The following is a 10,082-nucleotide window of genomic DNA, read 5'->3' as shown; positions in this document are numbered from 1 at the left end:
TCCCTTGGGGGTCACCTTGAGCCTCAGCAGGGAGGGCCACAGACATAAACTGGGCTATGGGAAAAGTTGCCTGCTCAGGACCAGGCAGCCCAATGTGGGCATTATTTGGTCAAGGGCAGCCAAGAGCTCGTCAAGGTCAGGGAGTGGGACCCAGCTCGCCCTGCCAGGTCCACCAGAAATAGGCTCAGGATTAGGAGTTTTCTTTTTCCAAAGTTTACAGAAGCTGGGAGGAAATTCAAACCTGGCATTTGGGGTTCAGGGTGGAAAGACAGGGGAAGGCAGAAATATTGGGGTCACTGGCCTAGTCAAACCCTGCAGTTTGCATAGGCAGGTGAAGGTGTGTTGGGGCAAAAAAGTGGGGAAGAGGGGTGCTGGAGACAAAGAAGACCCAGGCCCTGGGTGAGCAGGAGACACATGAACAGATACTCCAGTCCTTGTGGGAAAAGGGGGTGAACCACAAGGGTGCTTGCCCTTAGGATGGACTGAGTATCTCAAAGACAAGTATCCTGAACCGGAATATAACTGGGGGGCCCAAAGGCTGGGGGGACACAGGACAAATGAAGGGGCTACAGTCAGAGACCCAGGGCTGAGGATGGAGTGAGGGGGTCGAGAAGCACAGGGGGACCCAAGACCTGATTTATAATGGGGGTTCCCCAGGGAGAGGAAACCTAGGACTTGGGGGAGAAAAGGGGTCTCAAATCAGGGGAGACCCAGGACCTAAATCAAAATGAAGCTCTAAAAGGCAGACTCCCTGGCCCTGGGACAGAATGCATCAGGGCCTAGGAAACTTTGGGGCTAAGACTGAGGAGCCCAGAGGCAGGGGAGACCCAAGGCCTGGTGTGCAAAGAGAGGGGCCCAGAGGCAAGTGACACTCATCTCAGGCAGAAGGAAGAACTCTGAGGGAGGGAAAGTGGCGGAGATATTTCAAGTTCTCTGGGGACCCGGTGGATGGTGATGATCCCCAGCTGTCACCCCTTCCATTCTGTCCACCCTTATTCATCCCCTTTCACAAGACACGAGGTTGTTTTTTTGTGTTTTTTTTTTTTTTTTTTTTTGCTTTTTTTCATTTCTTTTTAATACAAACTTGGATCTTTGGGTGTGTCCTGCCAACAGAAAACAACAACAACAACAGAAGAGAAAACCCAAAAGAGTGAAAAATAAGAAAGAAAGAAAAAAAAAAAAGCTCCCGCAAGAGGTTCTTCTCCCTCCCCCCCACCATGCGAATTTGCACACCACGGGACCACAGCAGGTTTACAGAATGCAATATACAATCCACGATTTATAATAAAACAGTATATACAATAAATAGGATATTGTTCATTTTTGTCAAACAACCTGTAGATAAATTTCTCAGTGCATACTTGCAGGGGCTCTGGACACCGTGAGGCCCCGCTCGCAACCTCTTGCACACTCGCGCGCGCTCTCTCTCTCTCTTTTTTTTTGTCTTTTTCTAAAACTGTGTTTTGTTTTTTTAAGTTTTGTACATTTTTAAAAAGTATTTACAATTGCTGGTTTTGTGCAGAAAGGGCTCACCTTCGGCTTCTGCGTGGAGGAGATGGGCGGGGAGGGGCGGGAGCAGGGGGCAGGGCTGCAGGGGGTGTGGGGGGGCGGCGGGAGGCAGAGGGGCAGGCAGAGGAGGACGATGTGGACACTGGGAGGGGTCTTGGCGTTGGTTTTCTGAAAGCTGCAAAGAAACACAAGAGAAGAGGCAGAAGTCAGTGGCAGGGACAGGCCCTGAGCTCTAGGAACAGGGAGTCTAAGAGCAGGACCCCCCCACCCAGTTCACCCAGAAGTGAACTGCCTTGTTCCTCCTCCCAGAAAATTCCAAACGGCTCCGCTCATGAAACTCTGGCCTGCTTCGAGCTCAATTTCCCCACTGGTAAAATAGGTGTGTCCCCAAGGCCCACGCCACTGAGGGATAAAGGATGGGCTGGATAAGAAGGTGGAGTTTCAGGCAGAGCAACCTGTTAAGAACTTGAGCTCCTGAGTCAGACACAGCTGAGCTCAAATGCTAGCACCTCCATTTCACAGCTCTATGACCTTGGGCAAGTCAGTGGATCTCTGCGGGCCTCAGTTTACTCATCTGTAAAAAGGGGATAACAGAACTATCCTGTGTATTTGCTGGGAAGATTCAGTGGTTTGAGGCAGATTACAGCTGGTCCATAAATGCATCATAAGTGATGCTAATTAGCACGAGTCATTATCCTCTTGGGGCTTGGGCCAGCTAGGCTCTCCACGTCTCAATTTCCTAATGTAACAGTAAGTTTAGTAATTCCTCCTACTGAAGCTGTTCTGAGGAATGACATAATGGGAAGACAAGGCCCTAGCACAGCACAGGTGTGAACTGCGGCTTTTTTTCCAAATCCAACCTTCTCCCCATTCCCTACCATTGCCATTCTGTTCCTTACAGAGGTGAGGTGATGAGGAAGTCTGTCAGAATAAAGGAAAAAAGAAGACAACACAATAGCATCTGTGCTGTCTGCAGCCCCTGCCTTCCGGAAGCTCAGAAACTCCCCCAGTCCCTACAATCATCAGACACTAGAGATATGAAGTCACCCACTCCCCTAGATGGTCCTAATTATGTTTGCAGGGCTCTGGGGACCTGATTTCCTATCCAGACCCCCAGCTTTGCTGGGGTGAGCAGGAAGATGTCCAGTGGGAAAGAGGTGATATTCTCAAGACCTCTAGTTACTATCCTGGCTCTTTTGGGGCTCCATCTTCTCAGAGCCCTAAAATTCACGTCTCCTATACTTGGTGAGTGACCATGCCACTGAAAATGGGCAGGCATGGGAGGTGCTAGTACCACCTTCTGAGACTCCTCAGGGAGCCATCCACCCTCCTCCCCCCAACCCCCCCGAAGAACCAGCGGCCACTGAAAGCCTTTCCTCTCTTGTCCTCTTTCTTGGCTTCCCTTTCCAATGGGCCCACATTTAAATTCTGCTCAGCCCCGACTGCTGTCTGCTGGGCAGTCAGCCCCAGGGAAGACTTTTGTCCTGAGGCTGGACTTGCCAGGACTCCCCTCAAGGGCCAGGGGAGCCAGGTGGACCCCTGAGAGGTGGAACAGAATCCCATCCTGGTGCAGCAGCCCAGGTGGCTTGCAGAGGCGTGAGTGGGAGGGCAGGAGCTGTATCTTTGTTAGGCTGTCAGGTCTCCTGCTGGTGGGAGGAGGATGGAAAATTAGCCGTAGGGGTAAGAGGTGTGCTTGTTAGGGTGACAGCTGTATCACAACTGGGGTGGTGGGGACCTGGGGTGCAGTTGGGGTGGGTGCCAGTTCTCCAGTTAGGGGAGTGATAAACGGGTGGGGGGGCACAGGTTCTGTTGGAGGGCTGGGGGCATCTATCTGTAAGACAGCTTTACTGCAGTTGAAGAACAGCTGCCAAGCTAAGGAATGGCCGTTGGGGTGATAGATATCGTGTATTGGGGTGACAAGTGAGGGGGAGATTCAGGACGAGCAGCTCCAAACCACTTAACAAGCAAATTGTACCGAACCCCAGCCTCCCCTGCTTCCCCTGCGGGCCCCAGGGCAGGCTGGGAGCCTCTGCACAAATCCCTGTCGCCCCCGCCCCCCTCCAGCCCTTAGCCACTGCCAGTGACCCTCTCCAAGCCAGGTCTCCATGGTGATCTCAGCCCAGCAGGCAGCTCCTGCCAGAACCATTCCCGTGGTGCCGGCGGCCAGGCAGCGGGGAGGCTTTCTCACCCTCTGCTAAGCCACCGCTGTCTCACCTTCCTCCTCCCGCCACCCTCCCCAGCTTTCATGACTTGGCCAGAATCTGGGGGATGGTGGGGGGTGGGGGATGGGGAGAGAATCAAAACCAGAGGCTCCTGAGCCAGGAAGACAGAGTGCCGTGGCCATGTAGAACCCTGACCTTACTAGGTGCAACTCGCCCCAGCCCAGAACCAATGCTGCTGGGCCAAGCGGCCCAGTGCTGGGCACTGGGGACAAAGCAGAGAGGAAGACAGATCTGGTTCCTGCTCAGGAGGGGCTCACAGAGCAGAGAAGGAAGCAAAGCAGACGCCCAAACCAGGGGATGACAAGGCAGGGAGATGGGGGTATGGCAAGAAAAGCCCTGGGGGGCTCAGGGAACACACTTTACCCAGCTTTGGTGGGAAAGACTGACTCTTCCAACTCACTGCTGAGCAGGGCGCCCGGCACATGCTGGGCCAGTGGTACACAGGGACTGAATGACATAGCTGTGACCAGTCTACGTCCGATGGGGGACTCAGGGTCCAGCTCAGGACTTGCATACCTCCAGACGCCTCCTCAGACCACCCTGTTACCATAGCTACTGGGGCACTTGTCATTCCCTTCCGAGCTCCTCCTGGGCATCCCGGATGCCAGCACGTGGCTAGCGCCCCAGGACACGGGCCATTGTTCACGAGACTTAACCTTTTAGTACCTCCATAATGAAGGGCTGCAGAGCTATATTCCACAGAGCCTAGTGCTCCAGCAGCTTTACCCGGTCTGTGGGGCCAGGTCTCTCAGTGGCCTCTGCCTGTCAGTGGGGGCTGGCACTGGGGACACCAAGGGAGAGCTGAGTTGAGCAGGAATTTAAAATGCTGAAGACCACGGATAAACCAGGTTGTCCAAAGAGAGCTGCTCTCCCCAGCAAAAGGAGCACAAGTTTGTGCATTCACTTAAGCAAACCAGCGGAGGGATAGTCTAAAGTATAGCCCCACCTTCAAGTCTCTACCCTCCAGAAAGGGGGGTCTCAACATCCAATACGACAGTGGAACAGAAGGCGAAGACTGCATGAGAATTTGAGAGACCGATTTGCTGTGTGACCTAGGTCAAGTCCTTGCCCTCTCTGGGCTTCAGTTTCTATGCAAAATAAGGGGGTTGAACAGGGAATGGGGGAAGATCTTTAGACACTGAGATAATGTGCCAAAGACAAGGGGTCAGAAACAAACCACAGCTGCCCAAAGGTGATCCATCCCTTGAGGTTTTTCAGGCAGTCAGGCCTGCGAGTCCCTTAGATGTGGAGAGTAGACTGCTAACCTGAGACCCAGAACATACCTGGCAGATGGGGATACTCTCAGGTAGGCGGGACCCAGACAGACATCTATGAGGGATAAAGCTTCCAACTGGGGGTGGGTAGGCTGTGGCGTGGGTGGGTGTGGCTCTCCCTGCCCCAGAGTTTTTCAAAATCCACCCACCAGTGACCAGAGGCATTCCTTAAACTCCAGTTCTGCCAGTCATTCCCTCTTTAGGGACCCTCCCTTGCTTACCCCACTACTGGGCACACGGAGGGATGCCAGTGAGACCAAGCGGGGTTTACACCCATGGCTGCCCACCCAACTTGTGGGACCTTGTGTGTATCTCTCACCTCTTGGAGCCTCACACTCCTTACCTCCTTACTTCTGGGAGGAGGCTATACATGTCCCCCTAACACCCATCTCTCTCTTCCCAATGGGAGATGCCTGTGTCAGGACAGGTGTCACCCACAGGTAATGTGTTGGGCATGCAACTGAATGGAAGCTGAGAAGTGGCAAGAACACGGACCTGGGTGATCCCGGCTCTTTGTTTCTGTGATTTCCTGCCTGGGTGGCTGGGTGAGTCCCTCTTCCTCTCTATAAACTTGGAAGGGGCTGCACTGGGAGAACTCCAGGAGCCATGAGAGTTGGAACTGGTTTCATTTACACACCCCACCCTTGCTCCATCCTTGGGAGCACGATGCCTAACCCGTTCTCTCACAGTTCTCCCTGGTCTACATGCCCTTCTTTGACTCAAGGAGGGGGGGAACCCTGACCCCTGAAATGTCCCAGGCACGATGAGACACTGAGGGGACAGTGCACAGAAATGAGTAACCCGCCTAAAGGAGCTGATGGCGCAGTGAGGAAGTCATTCCCAGGAAGAGCTGTCACAGCTGCATAAAGGGCTGCAGATTAATTGCGCCTGGGAAGGATCCTGGAACGCTTCTTGGAGGCGGCAGTGTCTGAGTGAAAGATAGGACCTGACAGGTGGGAGATGGATGGTGGCTAGGAAAGGGCGGCCCAGGCCAGGGAACGGCCAACGCAAAGGCACAGGCATGCTGGGGAGGGGCCTGGAAAGCTCTCTCCAGACCCCACAGTCTAGGGCTGAGAAGGGAGGCTGTGCGAGCAGGAAGTCGGGGCTGAAGAAGCGGCCTCGAATGCCTAGAACACCAGGATAGGAGGCTGAAGGGCTGAGGATGCAATCAGAAGGTGTTACGCAATGAAGCCACAAGAGCAGATATGTGTGAATCAATTCATCCAGTAAATATTCGGGAGTGGGGAGCTATCCAGACACAGCATCCCACAAAGCTGAAGGATATTTGGCAGCCACAACAGGGGTATGGGCCCCGGGGGAGGGGAGTGGGAGGACAGATATTGGGGAAGAGACCTGCCAGGTGCTGGCTGGGCTGACCCAAGTGGCTGAGCCAAGGTTATAGCTTCCGAAGCCTTGAGTTTGTTCAAGACCCATTTTGCTGCCCTGCCCCCCACCGGAAGCTCTTCCTGCCAGTCCTGCCCCTGGTTCAAGAGGGTGGTCTCTGGTACATCTGGTGGGAGTGTCTCAGTCCCTTCCTTGGTGAGTGATGCCCACATGGATGCTTGTAATGAACACCCGCTTAAAGGCTGCAAACTCCATGAGGGCAGGACACTGCTCATCTTGTTCAGTGGCTCCTTTAATGGCTGGCTCAGGCTAGGTGGTTCATTTGTGTGGGCTGAACCCAGAATTAACCTACTTTCTCCTGCCCTCCGGCACCAACGGAGGGCACATGGTAGCCAAAGTTAGATGACAAAGTGACAAAGAAATCTTTTTTTTCAGATGATCTGGACTGAGACAGAGAACTGGTGTGGGTAACTATGTGCAGAGTTTCCAGCCGACCTGGATCACGCAGCAGTCTGGGGCCTGTTGCCCATCAGGCTTTAGGTCCACTGGGGTGGTCCACTGGGGTGGGACCTGTGACTCACCTTGACTCTGGACACCCCCCAGGGAGGACTCAGCCCCACTGTTAAGGCATGTAACCAGGTGGCATTTCACAGTTTCCCAAACCCAAAGGCCCCAAACCTACACTAGAATACAAGCTCCTTCCAAGAGGGAAGCGGGGAAAGCAGGTGAAAGAGGGCTGGCTACAAGAGTCCTGAGCTTGGAGAAAAGGGTCAGAGGTGTGTGACTCATGCAGACTGCGAGGAGGTATGTTATTCACTCATCTACCAACCACTGATTACGTGCTTCCTGCGTGCCAGGGACTGGGCTAAGTGCTTCACGGGTAATCTCATTTAATTCTCACAAGAGAAGCAGTGAGGTGACATGATTCACCAGGTCACATGGCTGGGAAGGGATGGAATCGGGCTCTGCACAGAGGCCTGTCTGCACCCACAGGCCTGTTCCCAGCCACCACCCTCCAGCCTCCCTGGGTTCTTCCGGGTCCACAGAGATGCGGGGAGATGGGAAAGGAGGGGCCTGAGAGGGGATGCTCACGGAGAGATTACACTTCCAGGAAATAAGGGCTCAGAACAAGAAGGCCTGGCCTGAAAATGGCTGCAGGAGAGGCGAGAGACAGGCCGGGAGAGAGGACAGCACCAGACAGTGGGGAGAGGAGCCCGGGCAAGCCTGCCTGACCCCTGAGGTGTGGGCCTCTTGCTCAGGGCCAGAGGCAACATCAGGTGACCTCTTGAGGTTTCAAGACAGGGAGAGACAAAGCCCAGAGCGGCCAGGGCCTGGCCCAGGTCCGGACATGCCTGCTGACCCTGGCTGGCTGGTGGCCTTGGAAGCTGCTTCCTGCCCCAGCTGGTATAACCTTGGAGGACCTGTGACATTTCTCTTGGCCTCAGGTCCAGACCCAAGAGGGAATGGGGAGGAGAGGGGGACTCGAGATCCCTGAACACCTTGGAGGGGCCCTTCCCACCCTTGCAGACTGTCCCCAGAGTCTAGAAGGGGGTGATCTTCAGCTGTGAGGGCCCAAGGCGGAGCCAGTCTGTCTGGCTCTGCGTTCCATCTAAGGGACTAGAGATGTTTGCCGGCCGGGGCGCCCCCCGCCCCCCTCCCTCTCTGTCAGCTCAGCTCCCAGACAGTCAGGGCCCACATTCCCTGCTCTGGTTCCTCCCAGCTTTCTTCTTCTAACTCACATTGGGAGGTGACCTGCCCCTGCCCGCAGTTTCCTCTGCCTGGAACTGCCCTTCCCCCAGTCTCCTGCGTGTCTACATCTTGCCTATCCTTCAAGGTTGAGCTCAGATGCAGCTTCTTTCACAGAACCTCAAAATCCATTTAAAATGTCAGACCCAGACAGAGCTGTGGGGACCATCCAACCACTCCGTCATCTTGCGGGTGGGGGAACAGAGGCGCAGGGGACCAGCAAGGCACAGTATCCAGGATCCATGAGGGTGGGGTGCTGGGTTCAAATTCCGACTCTGATGTTTCCTACCCGTGGATTCCCTGGGCAACCTTCGGAGCTGCACCTGCATTCCAAGAGATTTGAATCGCTGATGGAAGAAGCAAGTACCCCGACCCCTCAGGCTGCTGTGAAGGGCCAGCGAGGCTGTGTTGTACAAACGGCCCAGCATGAATACATGTCCCTTTTCTTACCAAAGGGACAGAGAGGTGACTTCGGGGCCGTGGCCCACCTTCCTGGTGCACAAGGTTTGCTTTTCCCTACCATCTCATGCCCAGACGCTTGAGGCTCTTTGTGGGCTTGGGTTAGCTTCCATGGGCCCTCGAGGACAGGGGCCGTGCCTGGCATCGGGACAGGCATCAGAGGGTAGGTGGGGGTGATGCTCAAGATGCGAGGTTGAGCTCAGTGACTGCTCCTGCACCCGGCCCTGGGTCAAAAGGGCTCGCTGCCCTGCTGGTGAATGAGTGTGTCACTGTCCTTGTTTAAGCCCTCTGTTGACAATGACACTCCCTGTTAACGAGCGCCACTCCCTCTGTTAACTCTTCTTCCTCACCACTCTCCTTCCCTGCATCCCCAACACTTCCTTACTCCCCACAATGCTTTTAATCAGTCCTTGGCACTGGGAGCGGGGGCTGCCTGAGATGAGAGAGTATATGCCATCCTGGATGAAGAAGGGGGGACAGCCTTCCCGCCGTCACGGTCCAAGCCAGCACCACTGCTCGCCTGAGCTACTGCAGCTGGTCTCCCTCCTTGAAGACCTGCCTGCTCCGCCACCGCCCGCGGTACCCCAGCTCAGAACCCTTCAATGGTTTCCCATTTGTCTTGGAACAAACTTCAAACTCCTTCCAATGGCTGCATGATCTGGCCCTGCCTCCTCACCCCGTCATTAGTGTTACTGTCTTCCCATCAGGTCGTCAAAGCTGAGCTGCTTTTGGCCTCCAGGCTTTACCCACTGCTGTTCCCTCTGCCCCGCTCCCTATCTAGCTGACGCCCCCTCATCTTTCAGACATCAGCCTCAGCACCTGGCCAGCCGGCTGCAGACCTTTACGGCCTCCTACCTTTTCTTCTCTTGCATGGTCCTTCCTATGGCCACAATTACCAAATGCTTTGTGTTCTTGTTTCCCGTCTTTCCCTCTAAACTGGAAGCCCCCTGAGGACCAGGGGCTCACTGTGGTGTTCACTGCTGTGTCCCCAATGCCTGGCAGGCAGTGGGTGTTGGATGGATGTCTCTGGAACGACTGAGTGCCTCGGTCTGAGGACTAGTGCTGTCAACTCCCAGCTCTGAGTGGGGAGCGGGCCAGAATGGGGCTGGATGGTGTCCCAGTTCCTCCTGCGTTCAGGCCTCGCTGGGTGGTTCCATTATGTATCTCACTGAGCCATGACCTGCCCAAACACCCAGCCCCCACATTGGTTTATTTTCCCACCCAGAGCCCGCGAGGAAAGGTTTTCAGATTATTTCACATTTTCTGGATTATCCACGAGACATCTTCCCTCCAGTGAGAAGGATCAAGAGTTTGACATTTTAAACCCTAAGCAGCTTCTCCCTGGCCTGCTTCAGATCTGTGGCTCTGCTGCTTGCAATGAGGTGCATGGGGAATGGAAGGCCGTTTTAATCTTGGTTTGGCTTTATTACGAGGAAAAATATGCTGCCCCCAAGAAAGTCTGGTCCTTTCTCTATGCCATGCAGAGTTTCAAGAACCCAAGAGAACACCAAAGTCAATTTCCTTGAAC

General features: G+C 54.5%; 1 protein-coding gene across 6 annotated transcripts in view; it reads right to left on the bottom strand.

Moving 5' to 3' along the window:
• Positions 1-1,034: 1,034 nt before the first annotated feature.
• AHDC1 (AT-hook DNA binding motif containing 1) overlaps positions 1,035-10,082 on the bottom strand; it is a 65,004-nt gene continuing 55,956 nt past the window's right edge. For 5 of the 6 annotated variants that reach the window (XM_025001969.2, XM_025001962.2, XM_025001979.2 and 2 more), the window contains exon 7: positions 1,077-1,684. The gene's annotated coding sequence lies outside the window, so the exon portion shown is untranslated. 6 annotated transcript variants of the gene reach the window in all.

The sequence above is a fragment of the Bos taurus genome, chromosome 2 (genome assembly GCF_002263795.3).
Source record: "Bos taurus isolate L1 Dominette 01449 registration number 42190680 breed Hereford chromosome 2, ARS-UCD2.0, whole genome shotgun sequence".
NCBI classification, from domain to species: Eukaryota; Metazoa; Chordata; class Mammalia; order Artiodactyla; family Bovidae; genus Bos; species Bos taurus.
This window is presented reverse-complemented; position numbering and strand designations above follow the sequence as displayed.